We start from the raw sequence: 26,264 nt of genomic DNA on the forward strand, positions 1-26,264 counted from the left end.
CGCACGAAGGTAAATGGACTAATTGATAAATGAAAATTGTGACTGTTGTAATTCATATTTAACAAAATGTTATCGGAGATTGTTTGTTATTTGATTAACATCGATAAAAAACTTAATCAACCTAATTCAACATGAATAGACGTTGTCATAGAGAATTGGATATTACAAAAAAGACATAATCTGAGAAAATGTCTGACAATTGCTGTGTGTCTGATGCCCTGTACGTGGGTCTGTGTGGTTATATAGGGACACCGACAGAAATAACCATCAGGAGGGAGGTGATGGACATGAGGGAGATGATAAAGAAACCTGTAGAGATACATCAAGGTAGTAGATGGATTGACAGTGGTAGTTATAGGGAAGGTTTCAGGTTCAAAACTTCAGACAGAGACACGATGTTCTGGCTTACTAATCATAAAGTGATAACTGACTTATCACAGTCCAGTGTTTATGATCTGTCAAAGCATTCCATTATTCTCATGGAGGACACTGACACACCACCCGGGTTTGTCAGATTACAGCTTATGACGTCACCACTAGATAGAAACATATCATCATCTGTTATTCCGTTCAATGACGGGATGTACATATCAAATTTTAAGTGGAGACAAATCATACTTACAATGATAAGTGGAAATAAAACTTTCACGAATTTAAAAACTCATGGTCCTTGTGCAAACGGGTTCGTTGGTAATATAGAAGCTGACTTTGCTCTTTGTTTTCATTGTTCCTACTGGCCACGGTTATCTTGTTATTGGAAAAAAAGATGTACTCTACATAACTGGCCCCCAAACCACGTTTTTTATGAAATTCTGAGTAATGGTTGTCATTTTGTGCCTGTCGGAATTAAAACTGCAGACGATGAAAATGAACTTGACTGGAGATTATCATTTTCTCGGGCAGACCAAAAACTGATCTATTCCATGAACCATACCCAATGTTTGTGCTGTGGCCTTTTAAAAATATTTTTAATAGAAGTCGTCAATCGCAACATAAAAGAACCATTCCTGTGTTCATATTTTGCAAAAACTACTTTGTTCTGGCTGATACAAATAGGAAATATTACATAGTGTCCAAAAAACTTACTGGATTGTTTCTGGAAATGTTTCAAATATCTGTATCATTGCGTTCATCGAGGCGTGCTTCCTAATTTTTTTATTCCACAAAATAATGTTTGCCGGAAAGTTGTCCACAGTTAAAGGTGCACGCACACGGAAGTGTCTATTAGAACAACTGAACGGGTATTATGAAATTGGCATGACATGTTTGCTACAAAGTCTGACGATCAAAACAATGATTGAGCCAGTAATATGCAACAGCTTTTTCAGAGCAGAGCCACTTCTGGGGCATATTAAGAGTGTCACTGATATAGACGCTTGTATCAAGATTGAAATACTTTATGTTAATTTTTTAATAGAAAACTTAAGGACAAGCTTTTTTATTCTGATGTTCATAATAGTTTTGTCAAATCTATCATTTACAGAATATGAGACGTTAGCACTACAGAAATGTACGGCAGATGTTTTGGTAAACAGCATTTTTATATCTCAAAAGCTTAAAAGAAAATACAAATAAGAAAGTCTACAGATCAGACAGACTGATCGGTAACTTGTTGAAGCTGGCAGGTAGAGTGGGTGATGTGTCTTGTATGTTGTATCTTGCTCTGTATTACTACAGAACATGTAGATATAGAGAGGCGCTTCATGTTACAGCTCTGGTTAAATCAAGACTCACACAGCCCTATATCATGTATTACACAGTAAACCGAGATAAGTATAATGAATCTGTGGATGGTTGGTCTCTGTCTAAACGGATGGGAAAGGCATGGGCCTACGATGTACATATTTATAGGGGCATTTATTTTATGCAGGAACTGAAATTAGAACAGAACGAAGGCAAAGAAAACGGTGCACTATTCTTGTTTATTTCATCCTATGTAATGACAGACATGTTAAGTGTGTTATGTAACCACAGACTAGGTAACCGTTCCCAGTGTCTACAGTCACTGACAGACCTACAGACACTGCTGCTCTATGATGACGGGAGATACGTACCTTTACCTATCAGAGACATCTTGTTGCAGATACTGGGGATCTGTCAGCACGTTGTGGGGGACCTACACGGGGCGTTACAGTCGTATCAACAGTCACTGAGAGAGAAACAAATGCACAAAATACAGAACGCCACAGAATACAGAATGGCACTGGTTTTGAATCAATTAAATCAGTGAAACAGCGGTACGAATTATAGAGTTACATTCATTATGGTTAATCATGAACTGCATAATAATACATGTACTGTTAATTTATATATCAGGAAAAATATTTTTGATTCATCAAATTGTTAGTTGTTACCAATTTTCTAAGCAGAAGCATGGATTTAACAGAAATGCGAGTTTGTATGACTTGACTGTAAATGAAAATTTAGTAACGGAAATGAAATGACAACTTGCTCTTTGTTTTTACATGTTAACCAACCCCCTCTATTCCCCAAGTATTTAGAACCCCGGGACTTAACTCATTTTTCATCAAAGTATCCTTTTATGAAATATTTGTAAACTAATGTGTACATTTAATGCACAGTTAAGCATTGAATCCATATTCTTTGAATAGTTGGTCCTGTAACTGCAACGTTGTGTGCATACAAATTAAAAAACGCCCTAGCGCGTGATGAAAAATTGTTTGAATATTTATTCTAATATGTGTACACTGAATTCATTCAGTATCATGTTTGTATTTATTGTAACGTTCATTACAATACTTTGTGATTAAAATACTTGTAAACTTTGCATTTTTATTTCTTTAACATCATGTATGAGGCAACTATAAAAAATAATTCTGAACAAAATAGTTTTTAAAATTTAATAACAAATAAAGAAACTGAAATGACACAAAATTATGTACTAGATTTCTGGTTGGAAAAAAAATCTATTCAATCAACACAAAACTCTCTCTATTTTGATTAATAATATTTTAATATTTTTTTTCTTTTCATCCTGTTAATTAGATACAATCATTGAACACACACTGTTCTGTCCAAAAAGTTAGTCAGAGATCAGTCACACAAAACACATGTAATTTATTAGAGCGGAAAACATACAATGACACATAACAGACAAAACCAACATGATAAGACAAAGACAATTCCGGAATACTACATTCCTCCCCCTTAAGTTAATTTCATAATGATTTTGACTAGATCATCAACTGTAAATAAACCATATTAAAACTACTTACATATATATCAGCTTTGGATGTAGGACTCTCTTCTATGGTTATTGGGGTATGTGTATAGTCGCTTCCATCAGGATTGTCCAGTTCCATAGATGGTTTAAAATGTCGCTGCTTGATATGATCGACATGTCTGCGTGCGATTCCTCCGTCTGGTAGTGCGACTCTGTATGATACTGGTCCTGTCTTTTGTGTTATTTCCCCACATTTCCACTGTCCACTGGAAAACTTTTCACAATAACGGCATCTCCTTCCATAAAAGTTCGTCCTTTTGCATGTGCATCATGGTAGTGCTTGAATTTCTTCTGTCGATTTTCTACTCGTTCTCGAATTTCAGGTTTGACGAAGTCTAGCTTTGTTCGTAATTTCCTATTCATGAGGAGTTCTGCTGGAGTTACACCAGTCGTAGTATGTGGAGTTGTTCGGAAGTTTAACAAAAACCTTTGCAACTTGGTAATCAATGATGCAGGGCCTTTATCCATCTTCTTCATCCCTTCCTTAAAAATTCGAACAGCCCGCTCAGCCAACCCATTGGATGCGGGGTGGTATGGTGAGGTCTTCACATGTAAAATACCATTCTCCGATGTAAAACAGGAAAATTCATGACTTGTAAAACAGGTCCCATTGTCCGTAACAAGTACATCAGGAATTCCATGTGTTGCAAATGCCTGTCTGAATTTTTCGATGGTCACTTCAGATGTAGAAGTAGACGACTTATAGACCTAAATCCACTTGCTATAAGCGTCAATTAGGATAAAAAACTTGGATCCCATAAAAGGTCCTGCATAATCTGCATGTACTCTAGACCAGGGGCGATCTGGCCATTCCCAGGGATGCAAGGGCGCCACTGCAGGCATGGCGCTTTGTGCCTGGCAATCTTCACATCCCCGTACTTTGGTCTCAATAGCTTCATCAATTCCTGGCCACCACAAGTAGCTCCTTGCCAGGTTTTTTATCCTGACTATTCCAGGATGTCCTTCATGCAACAAATCCAATAATTTCTCTCTTCCTGGTTCTGGGATCACCACAGGACTTCCCCATAGAATACACCCTTCATGAGCACTTAGTTCGTTTCGTCTGCTAAAATAAGGACGAAGTTCCTCATCATTATTCTTCTCTTTACATCCATTATGTATAAAAAATGTCACTTGACGCAGGAGTGGGTCCAACTGTGTCAATTCTTCAATTTCTTCAGCATGTACCGATGTACTGTTTAAGTGTTCAATGAGAAATATAGTCTCCCCCGGTACAGGTATATCAACACTCTCCTTGAGTGGAAGACGACTCAAACAATCTGCATTACCATTCTTCTTACCCTCCTTGTACAATATTCATACTCGTATCCGGTCAGGATCAGAGCCCATCTCTGAAGTCAAGCGGCAGCCATGGTTGGAATGGCTCGATCAAGTTTAAACAGGCCCAATAATGGTTTGTGGTCAGTATAGATAACAAAATGATGACCATACAGGTACTGATGAAGTTTTTTTCACGCCGAATATAATTGCAAGTCCCTCCTTTTCCAACTGAGAGTAGTTCTTTTCTGCTAGTGCCAGGGTTCGTGACACATAAGCTATTGGCTTCTCTCCTTCTTCTGTAATATGTGACAACACAACACCCAACCCAGTTGGTGAGGCATCACAGAACAGGACAAGCTTCTTGGCTGAATCAAAATGAACCAGTATCGATGAAGATCTCAAAAGGTTTTTTGACTCCTGCATTGCTTTTGACTGTTTAGGACCCCAAGACCATGCAGCATCTTTTCCTAAGAGTTCATGTAATTGTGCTAATACAGATTTGGCAAGATAGCAACCATAGTAGTTAAGCATTCCAAGAAAAGCCTGTAATTCTTTAACGTTATTTGGTTCAGGTAAGTTCTTGATCGCTTGCACCTTGTCTTCAGTTGGCTGTCCTCCATGCTGATTTATGCGATGTCCAAAGTATGTAACTTCATCTGCCAAGAAAACAAACTTCTCTCTTTTCAGTCGAACTCCCGCTGCCTCCAACTTCTTTAACACTTCCGCAAGATTTTGTAAATGTTCACCACGGGTTTTTTCCTGTCACAAGTATATCATCTAATCGAACAATAACACTGGATATGCCCTGTAGCAGGTTTTCAATAGTTCTATGAAATATGCCAGGAGCAGATGAGATTCCGAAAGGTAGACGGTTATACTGAAAAAGCCCCTTATGTGTGTTGATAGTGGTGTATTTCTTGGATTCCTCATCTTACTCTAACTGCTGATAGGCTTGACTCAGGTCGAGTTTTGAAAAATGTTCGCCTCCCCCTGATATTGCAAATAGATCCTCCATTTTTGGAATAGGTGTAACAGTTCCTTCACGAATTTTTCTGTCCAACTCATGTTCAATTTATCTGTCAAGGCAAAAGGTGGTGAACGACTTTTAAAGCATCTCGGTTTTTCCTGAGAGTCAACATATATTTTTGCTTTCACTCCTTGGACTGTCTCCAATTCTTTCTTGAACACAACTTCATATTTTTTCAGAATCTGTTCCACATCAGGCTGTACTTCTGTTTAAATATAAAATACTTCATCCCAGCACAGTTTAATGACATCAAGCCAATCACGGCCAAGTAAACACGGTGTCTTCCCTTTTACCACTTCTGCTTTCAGATCATACTGTTTATCTTTGTAAGTACTGTTCCTAGAATGGGAATAAGTTCCCCAGTGTATGCACGCAATTTTGTGCATGAAGTGTTCTAAGTTCAACCGAGAGTCAGATTTACATAAAGTCTTGTATACTTCTTCACTAATCACGGTCTTACTGGCTCCCGTATCCAACTCCATAGACTGATCTACTTCATTCAATGCAAACAACGTACGATATGGTGGCTGCTTGCCCGGCTCCAGCATATGATACAAGGTATACTCAGTGGGGTCCTCTTCTTCTTCATCAGGTGTATCACATACGTTGTGCACATTTTCTCTTCTGAACTGATCCCTTGGTTTGTTACTCCCAAAATTGCCTCTCGAGTTTCCTCTTCCTTTTCCCCGATTGGCGACTTGGTCGGCCTTCCTTTTCCTTCACTCTGCGGCAAAGTGTCCAAACCAGTGACAATAATAACACTTTATGCTACTTTTGTCTTTTTGTGGTTTTTCACCATCACTCACTTTGTTTACAGTTTCAGCATGTGGAGTTCCACTCTGTAGATCAAGTACTCCCTTTGCTGCAGTTTCCATGGATATTGCAGTTTCATATGCTTTCTTGAAAGTCAAATCCTTCTCCGCTAGCAGGCGTCTCTGTATCTTATCGTCCATGATCCCGTAAATCAAACGGTCCCTAATCATCACTTCAATAGCCGCACCAAAATTGCAATGTTCCGTTAAATGACGTAATTCGGCCACAGACGAGGCCACAGACTCTCCTGGTCTGCGAAAACGATTATGGAATTTGAATCTTTGGACTATTTCCGAGGGTTTGTGTGCATAATGATCTTGCACTAGTTCTAAAGTTCATCAAAAGTGTTCGTACCTGGTTTATTTGGTGCTAATAGGTCACTCATCAGCTTATAGTTTACTGCCACACACACTTAGCAAAATAGATCGCCTCTTTTTTTTATCCGCCTCTTCGGTGTCACCGATTCCATTTGCTATGGAATAATGTCCCAGACGCTCCTGTAATGTTCCCATGTCTCTTTGTCCTCCTCGAAAGAATCTATTTTCCCAAAAACTGCTGTCATCTTGACACTTTAATCCTCGTCGTCACTGTTCTGTCCAAAAAGTTAGTCAGAAATCAGTCACACAAAACATATGTAGTTTATTAGGGCGGAAAACATACAATGACACATAACAGACAAAACCAACATTATAAGACAAAGACAATTCCGGAATACTACACACACTTTTGATGGATATGTATCTCTGCACATGGAATAACATTATGCCTGTGGTTAATGGATTGACATCCAAATAAGATAACATGCCTGTCATGACAAAACCATTTGTCTGAGCTAGTTTACAACAATGGACACCTCATGACCTCTGCCAACCTTAGGCACACTGCATTTCAGGTTAAATTGCTTGGGGAGTTGTCTCCTCCTTTTTCACGGGAAAAACGTCGCCGCACTGAGACAGTAGCTGTGCACTCAGTTTACACAACTCTTGGTCTGGTACCGAAGGGTTTAAAGATTGGTCCAAATCAAGAATGAAATGATCAAAATACCTGGCGTATTTTTTTTTTAATCTAACGAACGTTTATTTATAGATTGGACATCGATTACTGTGTCAACTCTACAGAGCTTATTTTAGATTGAATATTGCTTACTGTGTCAACTCTACAGAGTTTATTTTATATTGAGTATCGCTTACTGTGTCAACTTTACAGAGTTTATATCAGATTTAATAATGCATACTGTGTCAACTCTTCAGAGTTTATTTTAGATTGAATATCGCTTACTGTGTCCACTCTACATAGTTTATATTAGATTGAATATCGCTTACTGTGTCAACTCTACAGAGTTTCCTTTCCTGGCACACAGCCCCCTTCGGAAGTTCCCGATTTTGGCTAGGATATCCTTTTTGGATGAAAATGCCGTTGATCTCTCTGAACTTTTAAAGAGAATCTTGTAGTTCATACCACAGGCACCTGAATTTTCAACAACCAATGTGTATTTATATATGGTAGGGGTATTTTTCGATATTTGACTTATAAAGCGACTGTTTGTTGAAAATCGAGGTGTCTGTGTTCATAATGTTCACACTGGTTTTAATGGTGTCTCTAAATTGGCATGAAAATGAAATTTTAACTTAAGTAAAATATGAAGCTCTCCCCCATTAGATGCAATCCAACATTTTGCTAACTCACCATTAAAAGAACCCTTAAAATGAATATTCTGCTTACTTTTCTCTTTTTAAGCCTCAAGATCTTACAAATAAAAACTCTGTATTTTCTTTAACAGTTCTCTCCGGAAAACTCTTTGGAAATACCAAGTGAGGCGAGGATAGCAGGTGCCCTGAAGCGCTAAAGAGCTGAACCAATACTAGCCGGTTTGGGTTGTGAAGACTGAATCAGACTTGTCCAGTCTATATCCACTACATATGTTATACCTACAATCATACAGAAGTTGGAATTCAGAATAAACTGGGGATGGGGCTAACAGACAAGACATAATGGAAGAACATGATATTAACAATAGAGCTTTTGGTGTGAAAAATGAATTATGTTCACAGAATATTTCTTCTAAATGTATTTCTGCTTGTACTTTAAAATTGACAATGACAAATGCCTGTCAAATAAATAAGGATATCGATCTTACTAGGATTCATTTCCTCCTCCCCGATTCCGATAACACTGCCCTCTTCACTTGATATCTCCTCACGTGACAAATTGTCATCGGAGTCCCCTCTTCTCCTGTTATAGATCATCATAAATCTTCTTGTTTTACAAGGTTTTTGTTTATTTGCAAATCAGATCAAGAGTCATAAAAATATATTACAACTAGATAATATCCCATGCAAGCGCGGAAAATAATACTTTATATTAAAATGGAATTTTTATGATGAACCAGATTTTTTTCTTCCTTTTTTATATACTGTGTTAGAATATATTTTAAACCTATGTTTTAATAAAAAAAAACTGTCTCGATATTTGGAGGAGCGGACAGTGATGACATTTGAAATTGATAATTCTTGTGGCGTATTATTTTTTGTTGCAGCTGACTTGAAAAATTACAAACCTCTTAGAATTTTGATTTTTTTGTTCCGTATTCATTTCATAATTGCAACAAAAATGTTTTTCTTTCATTATATAGTGTATTAAATGCCAACCCTCAATTACGTATACATGCATTAGAAATTTTATTTGAGTGTAAAGTGAGTACGTCGTATCCGGTCTTTTTCTAAATTTTGTTTGTTAGGTCAACTTTAAATATAAACAAAACAAACTTCAGAAATAGTAGTGAACAAACTGTAAACAGGTTTTTTTTAATTTGTCAAAACATTATGATCTTTATTTATGAGTAGTCGTATTACAATCATACCAGCCTGGACCTCAGGGGCGAATTTTAAGAGGCAAAATAACCCAATACCCTTTTATGTCGTTTGTTTTGTAAATATATTTGATTTTAAATTTTATTTTATATGAAAATCAATTAACATGAATATATTTCATATAAATGTATATAAATTAGGAAATTGTGGGATTGCATATAATGCTTATTATTTTAAAAGGTTCGAGAGCATTGTTTCTGCAAAGTACTAGTATAAATGTGCAAGCTTAGGTTAATTAAAGGGTGCGAACATACGGCCAGGACAGGTTATCTTTATTAAAAAAGGTCTAATTTGGCTTTGGCCTTTGATGCAATTCTTTAAAATTACTACACAACCTGTATGTCCCATCTCCTTTCAGCAGGATAGTTGGTGGATATGTCATTGATCTTTATAAAAAGGATGGGGATATGTTACTCTCTTTGGGAGCAGCTGGGGATATGTCTCTGACATTCTTTGTAAAGAGCTTTTGGCAGTGGTCAGCTTCCCTTCTCGGTGCAGAAGAGACTGGTCTGTATTGATTATCGTCTCCTGGTTTCCTTGAGAGTGTCTTGCTGTGTTATACAGGACTGATCTCATTATTTAATTAATCTTCTATTCAGCTTCTACAATTAACAAGGCACATTTCATATTTTATAACGCAACTTCTTTTATATCTAGCAGAACCATTTCATTTACGCCATCGTTTAAATTCATGTACATTCTTTTTTCATACGTTATTTTACTGTAACATCTAACCTTTAATTTAATCAGAAACACGTCCCTCACATTTTTTTTAACATTCTCAAAGATACTGGTTATATGCCCAACTAAATCGTAAACATGTATCCTAATCAAATTAAATGTCATTGGCAGACATATGAATAGATAAAATCTAAATACAAAAATACCTTTGATGTAATGTTCCCGTTTAAAGCATAGATTTATTCAAAAGAACATTGCTTATATTCAAAACTTATGTAATATAAAAAAAACTGTTTGATGTTTAGAGAAAACTGATTTAAGTTCCTTTCCCGTCTGCTTCAAAATACGTGTAGGTGTCTTTTTTACTTTCACCACTGTATACTTCATTGAGTACGTCTGCCAGTGCACTGTGGTCGAAATATAGAATGTGGAGGCCAGGCACCCCTCTGATGCTCTGTTTAAAGCAATATACATAAGCTGTATTTTTTATAATTTTATTTTGCTGTAAAAACCTGCTAGTATGGTAAGTCTCCATAAAATTTAAACTTTTATGATAAATAAAGTTGGAAAAAATCATTAATTTTTGTCAGAGGAAAGAGATCTCTTCTAAGGAACTCATAGCAAATCAATTTTTGTACAGGACGACAATTATTCAATTTTGCTCCAATTAAGGTTCCTTAACGACCCTTTTCACAAAAATTTGGGGAAAAGAAATTTAAAAACCATGATATTTTTGTCATTTTAGTAGAAAATAACATTTTTGTTTAAAAAAAACTTCTTCATGAAAATTGCAGCTCATATTGCTTTAAAAAATATCATCAGGGAGTCTACATTCCTCATAGAAATGGGTCACAACCTGAAATATATCAGCGTTTGTCATTCGTTGTTAACCCGACAGTCAGGCCATGCAAACTGCAACTACGTATAGAACAAATGAAACAACATAGTTTAATAATTTATTAACATTGCGATGACCAATATCTGACGTATCATTGATCGAATATACGATTATTTTCTTATTTAAACGTCTGTTGATCTGCATTTAATACATGCATGAAACAAACTATCTTTTAACAATTATAACTTTTTATTACCTGATTTTCAATTGTCACTAATTGCGCACATATAATAAGTAAGGTGTTTTTATCAATTGTAATTGAATTATCAGAAAAAGATTCTAATGTATCATAAAAGTGCAAGTTGTTGATATTGGAATAAGGTTCAAATTGAGCTACAGAAAAAGTTTTTAAAAATCTTGCGCAGTATATTCAAAGCAGAGGTAGACATTCTTGTAAAAACCAGGATTTTTTCTAAAAACTCTTTTATTAAACTGGAAATTTTCAGTGATAGGTAAAGCATATGTTAAAAAGTACAAAGGTAAATCTGATCAAGTGATAAATGAACTTAATGTACATACTTTTATGCTATTTATACTTTCTGTTTTTTCTGTTACTAACCTTTGCATTGATCAATTAAAGGTTACCCTATAAATCAAACCTATATAATATTTAGTGAATGCCCCAAAATAGCATCATGTATTTATCCGACGTTCAAATTATTGTGACTCATCTCTTTGCCTCATTTAGGCCAGGTTTAATGATTTAAAATGCAGATATGCAGAGAAATGTGTCGAAAATAGCTCGTTTGAGACGTAAAATGTGATATTATGTTGCATGATAAAATACATGATAACTGTCTTGAAAATATAAGCGATATTATGACTCTGATTGAAAACGTGAAGCAACGGCAAGCATTATCCCCTGTCACGTTTTCTCACCATCGACCAAATATAGCTTGTATTTTAAGAGGGTAACCACGTATTTTATATATAAAGGAAAAATGATTTGACATTGAGCTTTACGGTCTTTTAACATTTAATGAGTCAGGATCACTTCCAAAATAATGCAGAATGCAGCACATCAAAATAAATCAGTAAAATAAAATAAAATAAGGTAAATTGTAACGGTCTGAGTCAAGTTATAACACTGGCTATTTTTTTTTATCAAGTAATAACAAATTAGCTGTAAAGTTTAAATTTCCTTTCAATGGTATGATATTCTATTCTAGTCTCGATTCAATATTAGCAGAAAGGAAATGAATATTAGTGTGTCAATTATTAAGTATAAGGAAATTAAACAAAATACTTTTTTGAGAATTTTTTACATTTACTGACATCGTGATTATTTTCATGCGGCAATACTTCTGGTCATCTTTGCACTGGAAAACATTTCATTTGTTCTTCTTTCTTTACTTAAATCTCACTCAATTACTATGTAATTTACGGGATCGAATAAAATTTGTTAAATCAATTCTATATTATCTTAAAATATCTTATCATTTGTTTCTTTTTATTAAACGTATGCACGCATGTCATAGATTTAAATATGATTAGATAATTGTTATGTGGCACTGCACATGAAATAGATACAATGTTATTTCACTTCTTTTTCTGCTGGAAAGTATAAATTGCGGTTAATGGTATGTAGGTCTATGGGAGAAGCCCGCATTTTGATGTTTTGATCTTTATCACACTTAATACCTTTATTGCTTTTTTGATATTATTTGATATCAATTTCACCTTTTATGTAGGGTTTAATATACGTATATTTAATGTTTCCGTAATGTAGTAAATCAACGCACTGTGGATGAAAAAATTGACAGTAACAAACCGTCAATCATCCCTAAAATCCATAAAACGAAATACAAATTCAAAGCAGAGCAACACGGACCTCCACTTAGATAGAGGTAGGATCAGGTGCCAAGGAGGAGTGAGCATCCTCTGCTGACCGGTCACTTCCGCCGTGTGCTCCTGGTCACAATAAGGCATGCATGTCATAATCGATGTAAATGTCAAAATCGGGAAAATGTTATGATAGGGAAAAACGAAACGTTGATAATTTGGTTTGTTTGTGATGGTCAAATACAAACCTTGAGCAAACAAAGAACTCCATTACATTGGAGGTAGGATCAAGTGCCCAGGAGGAGTGAGCATCCTCCGCTGTCCGGTCACATCCGCCGTGTGCTCTTTGTCGTAATCGGGAAAAACGGAAAAGTCCGTAGACAGTTAGGTGATTAATTATGGTTAACAATTAGATGTAGTATGAAAAACGTCCGTCAGCATGCGACCCAGTGGGAGATTGTTTTTGCTGACAAGGTCGTTGTATCGACCATAGAACTTACGAAAAGATGACTTCAAACGAGACTGTTGATAGTCCTGTTTTATCAACTTGTTTGTCAGTAGCTTGCATCGGCTTAGAAACTGTTTATACTAAGAGCATGCCCTTGCGTATCGAATTAATTGAGAGACAAAAACATATATGCAGGTGATGAAGGTATATTGCTACATAAGTAAGGAAAGTTGACTAGAGAAAAAATGAAGTAGTCACGTTTATCATAAAGTTTTGTTGTTAGGTTACCATCAAATTCCATTTCCAGTAAAATATCCAAATATGAAACAGATGACGCAGACTCGGTGGTATATTTTATTTCAAGTTCACAAAATATATCGAGTTGACGTAAGAGTGAAAATAATTGTTAATTGATAGTACGTCGTCGATATATCTGAATGTTGAGTTGAAGACCCCAGCGGGTGATTTATGTTTTTCATGTACGAGTTTTAGAATAATTCTGCTTCATAAGAATACAAAAATAGGTCTGCTAACAATGGGGCACAATTGGTACCCGTGGGAATTCCAACAGATTGTTGGAAGACTTGATTTCCAAAAACTACATAGATGTTGTCTATCAGAAACTCAAGCATCTTTTGAATGTCAACTTCATAGTCCTGTGTGTGCAATCAATATGGTTTTAAACAAAAAAAATGTTGATTTCCAATAACGAGGTAAGCATTTTTATTGAGGAAACAACCGTCGATGATATCAAAAAGCCTAGATTTTAATTTTTCGTGGGGAATGGTTGTATAAAGCGTTGAAAAACTGTTCATTTTGATGCTATTAATTTTGCTAAGATTTTGTGCCCTCGAAGATTTTAACAATTCCTTAGCGTTTTTTAGTATCCACCTGATTCACACCACTTCTGGGGTACATTGTTGTACATTACTCTTGAAGTTTCTCCTTCACTACTGTAAGAATTCCAAAAAGGGGTAAAGAGAGAGGTTTGGTAGAACTTTTGCTGGAACCTGCTACATGTATATATCTCTGTTTGTAAGGACTTTTGTTAACCTTTAGAATCCAGTACAAATAAGGTAAATCAAATTCATTTTGTTTTGGGGGATATTAAAGATATCAATAACCGCTTTATGATTTTAGTATTTCTTTATTCGAAAGGCTGCTATGGGTGCAAGTAGGATTACCATGTGTAGAATCAAAACCTAGTTTTTGGGAGTTGATTTTAAATCAACTCTCCTATGCAGTTACTCGGGCAAACCGAAAGTGAAACAGTGTTTGGACCTAAGCACAAACCAACACCGCTGATAACATTTAGTCCTTGAAAATAATCGAAAAATTCGATGTAATGTATTCTAGAACATTGTTTTTCAAGGAAACTTATTTATATATGCCTTGTAAATAGTCAAATTTTAAATTTACAATTAAGATATTTTTTGTAGTCGTACATTGTATGTATTCCTACGCCAGAGTTCAATATATCCGTAAATCTCCGACAAGCAGCGTAGATTAACAGAGACAGCCGAGCGTCTGGTTGAACGAGATTAGAGTTCAATATTGCTCGGATCTATACTATTTCTTTGAAATATCAATTATTGATACGTAGTTTGATTGAATTAATTCTTTGAATATAACACAACATGATTCATATGGGGTTTTCGCGAAATTCTTGGCGAAATTCTTGTCGGAGAACAATTCATATTTTAAAAAATGTGCATAATTCAAATACATATAGGAAACTACTTGCCATACAAAATAATACATCGTTGATTCTAAAATAAATAACAATCGATAAAATCAACTCCCGTCAGTTCTTCAGTACTTTGATTTGAAAATGCAATTAATATAATGTGCCTTACAAATAAATACAATGTTGTTACTTGCCTTATCAGCAGCGACCAGCACATACTGATCGGGAAATCTGTCTGGTTCTTTTCTCACTTTTGCTTAATTGAAAATAGAAGGATAAATGGTTTTCATTTGACATCTCAGTCGTTTAATACGAGATTTTAATATACATCTGATGCTTTTAACCCAGTCTGACAAGGAATCAAGTTCCTCTTTTTTCAGATTTTGCCAATCGCTTGGCGTAATCTTCAACAGAATTCATGATATATATTAAATTACGACACCATGTGAAGGATCTGGGCTCCCTAAATTTTGGTCTTTTTATAATAAGGAATCTTAGGTCTTCGTTGTTAAGTAAAACAACATCACCAGTAATGACGTTTCCGACAGGACTATAGTTGTAGTGTGAAGAAGAACATAAGCACGTTGGAGAATTAACTTTCAGATGTTCGATATTAAGGTCTTGTAGAGTTTGTTTGTTATTGAAGAGTTATGAAGCAATGATTTGAGTATAATTATAGGAAATAAAAGGGGTTGAGTTTATCTTGCAATATGGTAGAATGCAGGACTGAACTTTTTTGTGAATAAGAATATTGCTTATATAAACGGCATCGATTCCCTTGTTGGCATACTGCAGTTTGAAAAAATAATATGGTGCATGAGCAGTATTTTCTGTTTGTGTAGCTTTTAAAAGCCGATGATAAGCAAAATCCATCATGAACCAGAAATAGGAAAATACGTTTAAACATTTGCAGTTTCATACATAGGTCAAGTTCAATCCTATAAAATTCTTTTTGTTGACTTGTGCTTTTGAATTTCGTTAAAGATTTTCTACAACAAGACCATGGTTATGCTTCATCCGAATTAAATTTGAATGCTGTGAGATTCATTAGCAGTCCCTCCTGTAGATTTTATCTATATAATTTAAAGCTTTATCTTATGCGCCAAAGGTATCTTAACAGTGAATGGGAATCCCTTTGATCTGGATGACCTTGATTTAGATGACACCATTACATTTAATCTTCGTACGAATCTGAATAAAGAATAGAAGAGTGAGAAGTACACATTTAGTAACCGACAACTTGTCTACTGAATTCTTCATTATCTTACACTACATGTACAGTTGCAATCAATAACTGTATACAGGTAAATATTCACCCCGTTTTATTTTCGCCTATTTCGCCCTCGTTGTCAACGGGTGAATTTAAGAATGGGCGAATAATGATGTCTCATACTATCTCTCTTAAAACACATCTATGTCTGGGCGAATTCAAGACGGGGCGAAACAGTTTGCACGAGTAGATTGGCAAAAATTACATGGGGCAAAAGCTACCCTGTATAAAGTAATAATTTCATGCTGTTTGTTATCTGTATCTCAATATGTCGTCGTCTCAATAGTTCGTCTATATTGCTGCGGATTGTCAGAAAACGTGACAACTGTCTGAGGTAGTTATTCAACACGATTGATTTCAAATGACTTTGATACTTATTTGTTAAATATATATGTAAAATATATGTTTAACACATGTAAACATTTTTCCTGTATACGACAAAGAGCACACGGCGGGTGTGACCGGTCAGTTTAGAATGCTTTATATACCATATCACCTGATCCTACCTTTTTTCTAAGATGTCTGTGATCGCTGACTGCTCCTGTTTTGTAGTTTTCCTTTGGACTCACAGGGGCATCGTATCCGCTCTACACTCTATGACATATATATAAATGATTATAAAGTGTCTAAAGCAGATACGATAACCTTGTGGCTTAATGTCCACACCAAGTCCCTGAGAAGAATCCTAAAAGTATTTTGGCCAAATACCATCTCAAATCAGGACCTTCTCAGCAGATGCGATCAGGAGGATATGGCCACCATCATCACCAGGAGACGATGGACCTGGATTGGCCACATACTCAGAAGGGACCCTGAATCCATCATAAAGACAGCCCTCTTTTGGACACCAGAAGGAAAAAGGAAGAGAGGGAGACCAAAAGTTACCTGGCGGCGAACAGTGGAAGCCGAGATGAAAGCGCATCAAAGAAGCTGGGGCACTCTCCAGAAGCTAGCCAGTGACAGGCAGGGATGGAGAGCCCTCGTTACTGCCCTATACGCCAAAGGCGTCACGGGCAGTAAGTAAGTAAGTAAGTTAATGTCATTGTCTCACTGACTGTGTATTTGGATTTACAGCTACTCATATGACATAAAGCTATAGGAAATGAATCTTCATTAACAAAGTAATGCGTTTAAAAAAATATTATCTGCTTAGATCTCCAGTGACTGACATAGTTAAATTAAATGTAACAGTCATTGATCAGATAGCACAAGTTTGGTAATTCCAACCAAGATCTACAATCAACATCTAATTTAAATTATCAATTTCATCAAATCGAAAATGTGCATGCATTAAGCATGATCATTTTAGTTATACATGTAAGACGTCAGTGCAATTTTATGATTACCTAATATTTTTTTTAATTTTACTCAAACTTTATTTATTAAAAAATTCAATTTTCTGCAATACCATTTAACCCACTGTGTAATAGTTAAAACATAGGTGAAACTATTTTACTGTTTTATAACAGAATTTTCATGAAAATCCTCTAAAGTGAAAGCAGACGTTTATGGGGAAATTCCAGCAGAGTTTTTCCAAAACGCTAATTTTAGATTAGAAATTTTCAGTTACAGGTATACGATTTGTAAACACGTACGAAGGTAAATGGACTAATTGATAAAGGGAAATTGTGATTTTTGTAACTCATATCTGACAAAATGTTATCCGAGATCGTTTGTTATTTGGTTAACATCAATTAAAAACTTAATCAACCTAATTCAACATGAATAGTCGTTGTCATACAGAATTGGATTTTACTAAAAGGTCATAATTTGAGAAAATGTATGACAATGGCCGTGTGTCTGAGGCCCTGTACGTGGGTCTGTGTGGTTATATAGGGACGCCGACAGAAGTGACCATCAGGAGGGAGGTGGTGGACATGCTCAGGGAGATAAAGAAACCTGTAGAGAAACATAAAGGTTGTAGATGGATGAACAGTGGTAGTCATAGGGAAGGTTTCAGGTTTAAATCTTCAGACAGAGACACGATGTTCTGGTTTACCAATCATAAAGTGATAACCGACTTATCCCAGTCCAGTGTTTCTGATCTGTCAAAGCATACCATTATTCTCATGGAGGACTCTGATACACCACCGGGGTTTGTCAGACTACAACTTATGACGTCACCACTAGATAGAAACATATCATCATCAGTTATTCCGTTCAATGACGGGATGTACATATCAAATGTAAAGTGGAGACAAATCATGCTTACAATGATAAGTGTAAATAAAACTTTCACGAATTCAAAAACTCATGGTCCTTGTGCAAACGGCTTCGTTGGTACTGTAGAAGCTGACTATGCTCTTTGTTTCCATTGTTCCTACTGGCCACGGTTATCTTATTATTGGAAACAAAGATGTACTCTACATAACTGGCCCCCTAACCACGTTTTTATGACATTCTGAGTAATGGTTGTCATTTTGTGCCCGTCGGAATTAAAACTGCAGACGATGAAAATGAACTTGACTGGAGATTATCCTTTTCTCAGGCAGAACAAAAACTGATCTATTCCATGAACCATACCCAATTTTTGTGCTATGGCCTTTTAAAAATATTTTTAATAGAAGTCGTCAATCGCGACATAGAAGAACCATTCCTGTGTTCATATTTTGCAAAGACTACACTACTGCATGGAAAAAACCCTGAGACTATCAAAAAACCCTGAGGAAACCCTGAGTGGCACTGAGAAAACCCTGAGAGACCCTGAGGTCGGCACTGAGGGTACTGAGGAAACCCTGAGGGACCCTGAGGTTTGCACTGAGGGTACTGAGGAAACCCTGAGTGACCCTGAGGTTAGCACTGAGGGTACTGAGGGAGCCCTGAGAGACCCTGAGGTCGGCACTGAGGTTACTGAGTAAGCCCTGAGAGACCCTGAGGTCAGCACTGAGGGTACTGAGGAAGCCCTGAGAGACCCTGAGGTCACTTTTAAAAGAAAAACGAAGTAAATTATGCGCTTAGAATAAGATTATAAAAGCTAATATAATTAATTTTTATAATGATTATTTTGATTTTTATTTTGTCTAAATTTCTTTTCAGCAACTCTGAGCTTTAAGTGAGAAAAAGAAATCATGTTCGGATATGAACCGTATTATATAATCTGATTGTATTAAGGTTTTATTTTCAAATAAATCGCTTAATCTTTTGTTCAACTACAACAAATTTTTTTTTCTTTAATAATAGGCATGCATAAAAAGTAATATTTAATTTAAATAATTACATTTATTTTAATTTGACATCTGATTAAAATAGAACTTCCACCGTACTGTTCCTAATTTTCTTAAACACTGCATATTACCTTCTACTAAAACCGTTGTGTATATCAATTGTCAATTCTTTTGTTTGCCCATGATCAGATAACACAGAATATACAAGATAAACACACGCGAGTTTTCTGTATGTACTGAACAGGTGCCCGAGGCAATATTGGAAATATATTACAGTACAGTTGTGAAATTGTCGCAAATTGATTCAACTGAAATGTCGGTTGTGTATATCGATATGTAAAAATTCATTGTAAAAGAAAAACTATAAAGTAGCAAGCAATAAATCACAGTTTAAAAAAACCCAGGTTGATACATGTAGTGAAACAGGTACCCGACAGGTACAGTGTTTGAGCTATTTTACAATTTTAAAAGAAGATGTAGTTAATTTCATTTACATGCATTTAGTTACATCATAAAGATACATGCACAAATACATGCATGAATTTAAGGAAGTTTATTAGCTAAAATGTGTTTGTTGAATTAGGATTATCTAGCTTCAAAAAGTAGATAAGCGGTGGGTTACTGTATATCGTATAGGTTTTGTGTAAATCAGTATCTCTATTTTGAAAATTAAAATTTGAAATCAGTTTGAGAGCTCTTTTAATTGACAGAGTTGAGCCAATTTAAAAAAAAAAACCCTAAACTTATATATACCGATAACTGTCCCTTGGTTTGAAAAGTAATTAAAGTCAAGAACTGTCTGCCTCGTCTATATCACATCACAGAAAACAAAACTGAATCTTACAGACGATGTGAACTACAATGTACTTACAGAAGGATAGTACATGTGTCAATTTCAGTCTAAGAAAGATATTTGTGTAGTGCAATTTCTATTATTTATTTATGTACAGGCTTAAACACATACATCCAAGGCACGATTGGGGGGGGGGAGGGGGCAGGGGAGCCCGGACCCCCCTCCACACTTTTTTCTCGCAACAAACATTTAACTTGGATTACATATGAATCAACACGGAGTTGCCCCCTCCTCTTTTTGGGAGCACGTAAGAAATTAAAGTAAAAGGAAGGAAATTAACAAGATAAAGGCCCAGTACGCCCCCCCCCTCCCTTCCCATGGATTAGATATAATTTTCACGATTTTGGAAGCTGTATTATTCTCCATATTGTAAAGATTTTTTGGATGAGTTTACCCCCCCCCCCCCCCATTTTCAAAAACGATGTTACATGTACGTGCACCCTAGTTCCTTGTCAATAAGATAAACAGCTTTTCTCTACTATACATCCAGCACCAATTATGAAAGTTTGCGTTGTTTTTTTAAGATCCATGCTAATAGAATTTCAGAAGGTTTTTTTTCAAAATGTTGAACTTTCCGAATTTAGAAATATTTTCCATCCGATATAATTTTGATATTTCTTGTTACCGGAAATGCCGAGAGAGGGGAAGGGGAATTCCGAGGTCTGTCTGTCTTGTATAATTTTAATTAAAGGTCAAGTTAAATAGTTCAATTGTAACTTTTGTTGTCCTTTGTTAATTTTCAAGAACAAAACTTCACATGAAATATGAAATTAAAAAGCAACAGTGATTTTTTGTTTAGATGATCTAACAGATGAACATCTTAATGTAAAAAATGCGCTTCAAATAAGGAAATAATTTTCCAGTCTTTCTCTCTTTCAAACTACAAAAACTTAATTATATTAAAACATGAAATTATCTCTCTCTCTCTCTCTCTCTCTCTCTCTCTCTCTCTCGTGCATATACTTGTTTAGAATTACATGTGCTAGTATACTGTGATATTGCCAGTGTTTAAAATCATGTATCGGAAAAAGTATCTCTAGAGATACTTTTCTGGTTTAAGTTTTATCTATGGTTAGTTCGGTCATTTTGACGAGGTTAATTTCACAAAGTCATAGTTTTCCGTTACTGTACTACATGCATTTTTATAATTAAAATGAATTTCGAAAGAGTTAAATTTATCTGATTCTGCAAATTCACCGAGATGCTACAGCTGTTACAATTGAACCTTTCCACAAGAGAATTTATGTCAGCACGGGATTCACGGATATCCATTTTTTGGATGTTTATAATGCGTAATAGAGACTGAGAAGTTGAATCAAAATCGATGCTTATACATGCATATAAACTCCTCTAATTAAATGTATGTCGTTAAACGGAAACAAAACTGAAGTACAATGATGTTGCTTTTGTTTCTTATAGTACCATCAATTCAAATAAGTGACATTAATACAATGAAACATTAAATTAAGAAAAATTGTACACATATTAAAATATCTTTGTTTCAAGTCAAATTCGGCTAACAACCGCCCCCCCCCCCCCCCCAGTCATTGACCTAATAATTCGCTGCCCCAATACGAAGAACCTTCCGACGCGCTCTCTTTCTCAAATACTTTTTACATGTTTAATAATACATGTACTACATTACATGTAGCATGCCGTAAAAAGGCCAATGTTTAATAATGTGCATTTCAATTTTTCTTGATCATTGATTGTCTTCTTTCTTATTCGAAGTCCATGATAACAAAAGTACTGTGTATGATAAACGATGTACTTTCTCCTTTGTGTACATGTATAGAACACATTCTTTTGTTTATCTGGGATCAAGAAAAACCTCGGAACTAACAGACAAGGCTCAGACTTTACACGCGACAGAGTGACCGCGGCGAGGTGTGAATTTTGGCCACCTGTGTATATTATGTCGTGTAGCATCAAAATAAACAGCTGCGAACGGCGGGGAATTACACTGTAAATCAAGAGTTGGACTTTTTTATGTTTATAAAAAAGTGATTTCGCCCGAGTCTGCATGGAAATCAAAACATAGTAAAGTTTATGATTATTGAACAAGGACTACATTTATAAAGTGATCGCTCAAAATCGGGATTTACCAAATATGTATAGCGATCAAAATCGGATTATTTTGAATATTTTACTCAGGGCTTGTAAATGAAATTCTTATTGTAATGTTCTGTTTCCTTTACCAACGGAGAGAGAGAGAGAGAGAGAGAGAGAGAGAGAGAGAGAGAGAGCGAGAGCGAGTACATGGAGTTTTATAACCTTACACCATTTTACTGTCTATTAGCATTAGAATAGTTTACAAATCTATATGAGCTCAAGAAAAATTTTCATGTATGGGCAATATTATCCACTGGATAAAATGCCCATGCTAGTGCTTAAATACATGTATATTGTCACAGTTATAGGTTATTGGAGTTTTTCCCCATACTGTACAGATATGCGATATGATAATCAAAATAGATCTACATTTGTTTCAAATTAGAAATACCGGTAATTGAAATCTATGAATGCTCATTAACCATGCAAATATGTTTTGTTAGGGCAACTAAAATGATTAATTAAATGAATAAAAGTGAACATGATTACACTACTTAGTCATAAAATGACTAAAATGATTTTTGGGTCCGAGCATTTTACGTAGTAAATTAGTGCGCTGTGTTTCCGTATACTTATGATCGCGGTAAGCTTGAAGCGCTTGGGAGAGAGGCCGAACATGTTTATCAATGAACTCTATCCATCTACATTGAAGCTTGAGGAGACTAGATTTTATCTAAACATCTGACTCAACATTGACACAAATCTAGTTAGACTTTACCGATAAACCGCTTATATATCTTATTACATGTATTTAAACAAATGACCGTGTTTTGTAATTTGTAAAATAAAACATAAGTGGAGGACCCATGTAACCTGCCTGAGTTAAAGCGCATAATAACACAACATAATTAGCACGTGCAGATAATCAGACACCGATCGAAATGATCACCTATATTTTGACATTTTTGCCTGGTGTAATGATGCATAGAATAACATAGTCTCCATGAGATGTCTGTTGATTCTATTTAGCAGGAAGTAGATTAGTTAATATCTAAATCATGTAAATCGCAAGCGATGATAACCATTGTTTTTTTTCCCTGATAAATCATGAGAGAGAGAGAGAGAGAGAGAGAGAGAGAGAGAGAGAGAGAGAGAGAGAGAGAGAGAGAGAGAGAGATGATTTTTTCGGAAGGGGGGATTAGTCCGGTTCTTTGACACTTTTAACTTTTCATAGTGTGCATTGTCCAGTTCAGTAATTTATATATGCATTATTGTATAGATGTACATATAAAACAATGATACAATTAATGATTTAATGCATGTATACAAATGCCGGTAACGGGTTACGTTAATACACACATGCATAATTTTAAAACAATGTTTCGGGTTTAAGATTAGAAAAAATATCATCCATTTATTTAAATTTTATTTGAAAAATGAAAAATATAAGAGAGCAATTAAGTTTTAATTCATATCACTGTGTCAAATGATGTTCCGAATTTAAAACTCGTCCTATTCATGTTTGAAATTCTTAGAACTGATAAATCAAAATTTTCAAATTCTGTTTTCTTTACTTGACAAACTTGGATAAAAGTATTAAGGGGTGTTAATACAACATATTGCATTATTGTTTAGCAGTACCGAGCATTTAGATCTTAGGACGTGTGTGTATATACAAGTACACGTGTGTCTGTCACCTCATTGTTCCCAATCTCGCTACCGTGCACTGCAAATTGTCAAGAAGGGCTGTGTACAGTAGCTATTATATAATCACTTACTGGCCATTCAGATCTTAGGAAGTGTGTGTATATATACATGTACACGTGTGTCTGTCACCTCATTGTTCCAAATCTCGCTGCCGTGCACTGCAAATTGTCAAGAAGGGCTGTGTACAGTAGCAATTATATAACCACTGACCGAGTGAAAAAAATGGTCAACATCCTCTCCTTTGAAAACATGAACTTCAATCAATCAGTTGTTAATCATGTGTTTTCAGGTTCTTTGATCAATTGATCTGGTGTTAAAAAACCATTGATGGATAAAAGATTGAATTGACCGCTCTAAGTTAATCTAAGAAATTATACATTGTACGTTATGAAAATTAATTAGGATTGCATGTTAACTTATTGGGAAATCAATTTCCGGGTAAACTATTAGTAACTTTTAATTCAAAATCAATGCAAACTCTCTCTCTCTCTCTCTCTCTCTCTCTCTCTCTCTCTCTCTCTCTCTGTCTATAAAAACTCCTACATGTATAGAAAACACTAGTACTACATGTACATTAACACATTTACATGTATGTCGTGTATGTTCTAACCATGGCCGCGGAATGATAAGAGTTGGTTATGAAATTAGGATTGCAAGTTAAGTTATTAGAAAATAAATTCCCGGGTAAACTATTAGTAAATTTAATTCATAATCAATGCAAACTCTCTCTCTCTCTCTCTTTTTATCTCTCTCTCTCTCCGACAAACTGTAACAATGTTGGTATAAGTGATAAAGTTAACACGACTTTACCCTGTGACCATGCACCTTGTAATAGTTGATCTTTTTTTTTTTTAGCGCGGTAGGTCTAACTACCGGTTAGCCTTACGTTGTATCCCGCATCAAATTTTACATACAAATATTTTTTTTTTTTTTTTTACATATGATTAGCTGCATATGGCAAAACATATTGAATTAAAGCATTAAGGTGTTTTACGTCTAAAGATGGAACATATAAACGTGGCATTACGAGTCATTCGCAAACATCCAACTCCAATTCCACCCTTTCCTATTTGTACAACACAATTTTATGTGTCACAAATAAAGCCCGATATTACACTTTCTTTAATTATGACGATTTTTTCTAATCATAATTGTTTATTAACATTAAACAAATTTAATACAACAGACCCAGTTAATACTTCAAAATTAATATCAATCTATATAAACTTTACACTGTATCTAGGTAGCTTAATTAATTAATGGTGGAAAATTACATAAAAGAAAAAAGATCAGGTAAAATTTTATTCAGTACGAGTAAGAACAATGGGGTCAGTACTTATCAGTACTTGTCAGTACTTCCCTACGTGTTTCAGTACGGTCACTAAAAAGTGTCACTACTTCTCTAAGTTAATCAGTACTGTCCAAGTTTTCAGTACTTTTCTAAGTTTCTCAGTACCGTCAGTAAAAACGTCAGTACTTTTCTAAGTTCATCAGTAATGTCAGTACATTGTCAGTAAATGTCTAAGTTTATCAGTAAAAAATGGGAATGTCAGTACTTTTATGACTTAGTAGTGTTATTTACTTTAAAAACATTAAATTTTACGACAGACTCCTATTTCATTTTGAAAGAATATTTTAAATGTTAACGGCTTTTTTAAAAATTTTGAATAATAGATTATGTATAGCATGTTGCCCCTCGCTTGTCGTATATTAAACTAGTATACAGTGTACATATTATAAGTACATAATACATACTTATCCTTTGTGTTCCTGTGTTTTCCCTTAACTTAATACCATTTATGAAAGATGCTGTTTAATTAAATGAGAAAGTCTGACCATATGCAATTGCATCAGTAAAACAAATTTATACCAATGCATTTTTGCACATGTTTATATTTATATTTGAGAATACGCCAATCATTAAATAATTAAAGATTTCATTTAATTTTTCGTATTAAATGCCGACCTCAGGGTCTCTCAGGGTTTTCTCAGTACCCTCAGTGCCGACCTCAGGGTCTCTCAGGGCTTACTCAGTACCCTCAGTGCCGACCTCAGGGTCTCTCAGGGCTTCCTCAGTACCCTCAGTGCAAACCTCAGGGCCACTCAGGGTTTCCTCAGTACCCTCAGTGCCGACCTCAGGGTCTCTCAGGGTTTCATCAGTACTCTCAGTGCCGACCTCAGGGTCTCTCAGGGTTTTCTCAGTGCCACTCAGGGTTTCCTCAGGGTTTTTTGATAGTCTCAGGGTTTTTTCATTACAGTAGTGCTACTTTGTTCTGGCTGATACAAATAGGAAATATTACATGGTCTCCAAATAACTTACTGGATTGTTTCTGGAAATGTTTCAAACATCTATATCATTGCGTTCATCGAGGCGTGCTTCCTAATTTTTTTATTCTACAAAATAATATGTTTGCCGGAAAGTTGTCCACAGTTAAAGGTGCACGCACACGAAAGTGTCTATTAGAACAACTAAACGGGTATTATGAA

General features: G+C 35.4%; 3 pseudogenes; 2 read left to right on the forward strand and 1 right to left on the reverse strand.

Annotated features, from left to right (window-relative positions):
* Positions 1-1,426, forward strand: LOC128180597 (uncharacterized; annotated as a pseudogene).
* Positions 1,427-1,446: 20 nt separating this feature from the next.
* On the forward strand, positions 1,447-2,560 carry LOC128180598 (uncharacterized; annotated as a pseudogene).
* Positions 2,561-3,194: 634 nt separating this feature from the next.
* Positions 3,195-6,927, reverse strand: LOC128180600 (uncharacterized protein K02A2.6-like; annotated as a pseudogene).
* Between the last annotated feature and the right edge of the window lie 19,337 nt (positions 6,928-26,264).

Source organism: Crassostrea angulata, chromosome 4, assembly GCF_025612915.1.
Source record: "Crassostrea angulata isolate pt1a10 chromosome 4, ASM2561291v2, whole genome shotgun sequence".
NCBI lineage: Eukaryota > Metazoa > Mollusca > Bivalvia > Ostreida > Ostreidae > Magallana > Magallana angulata.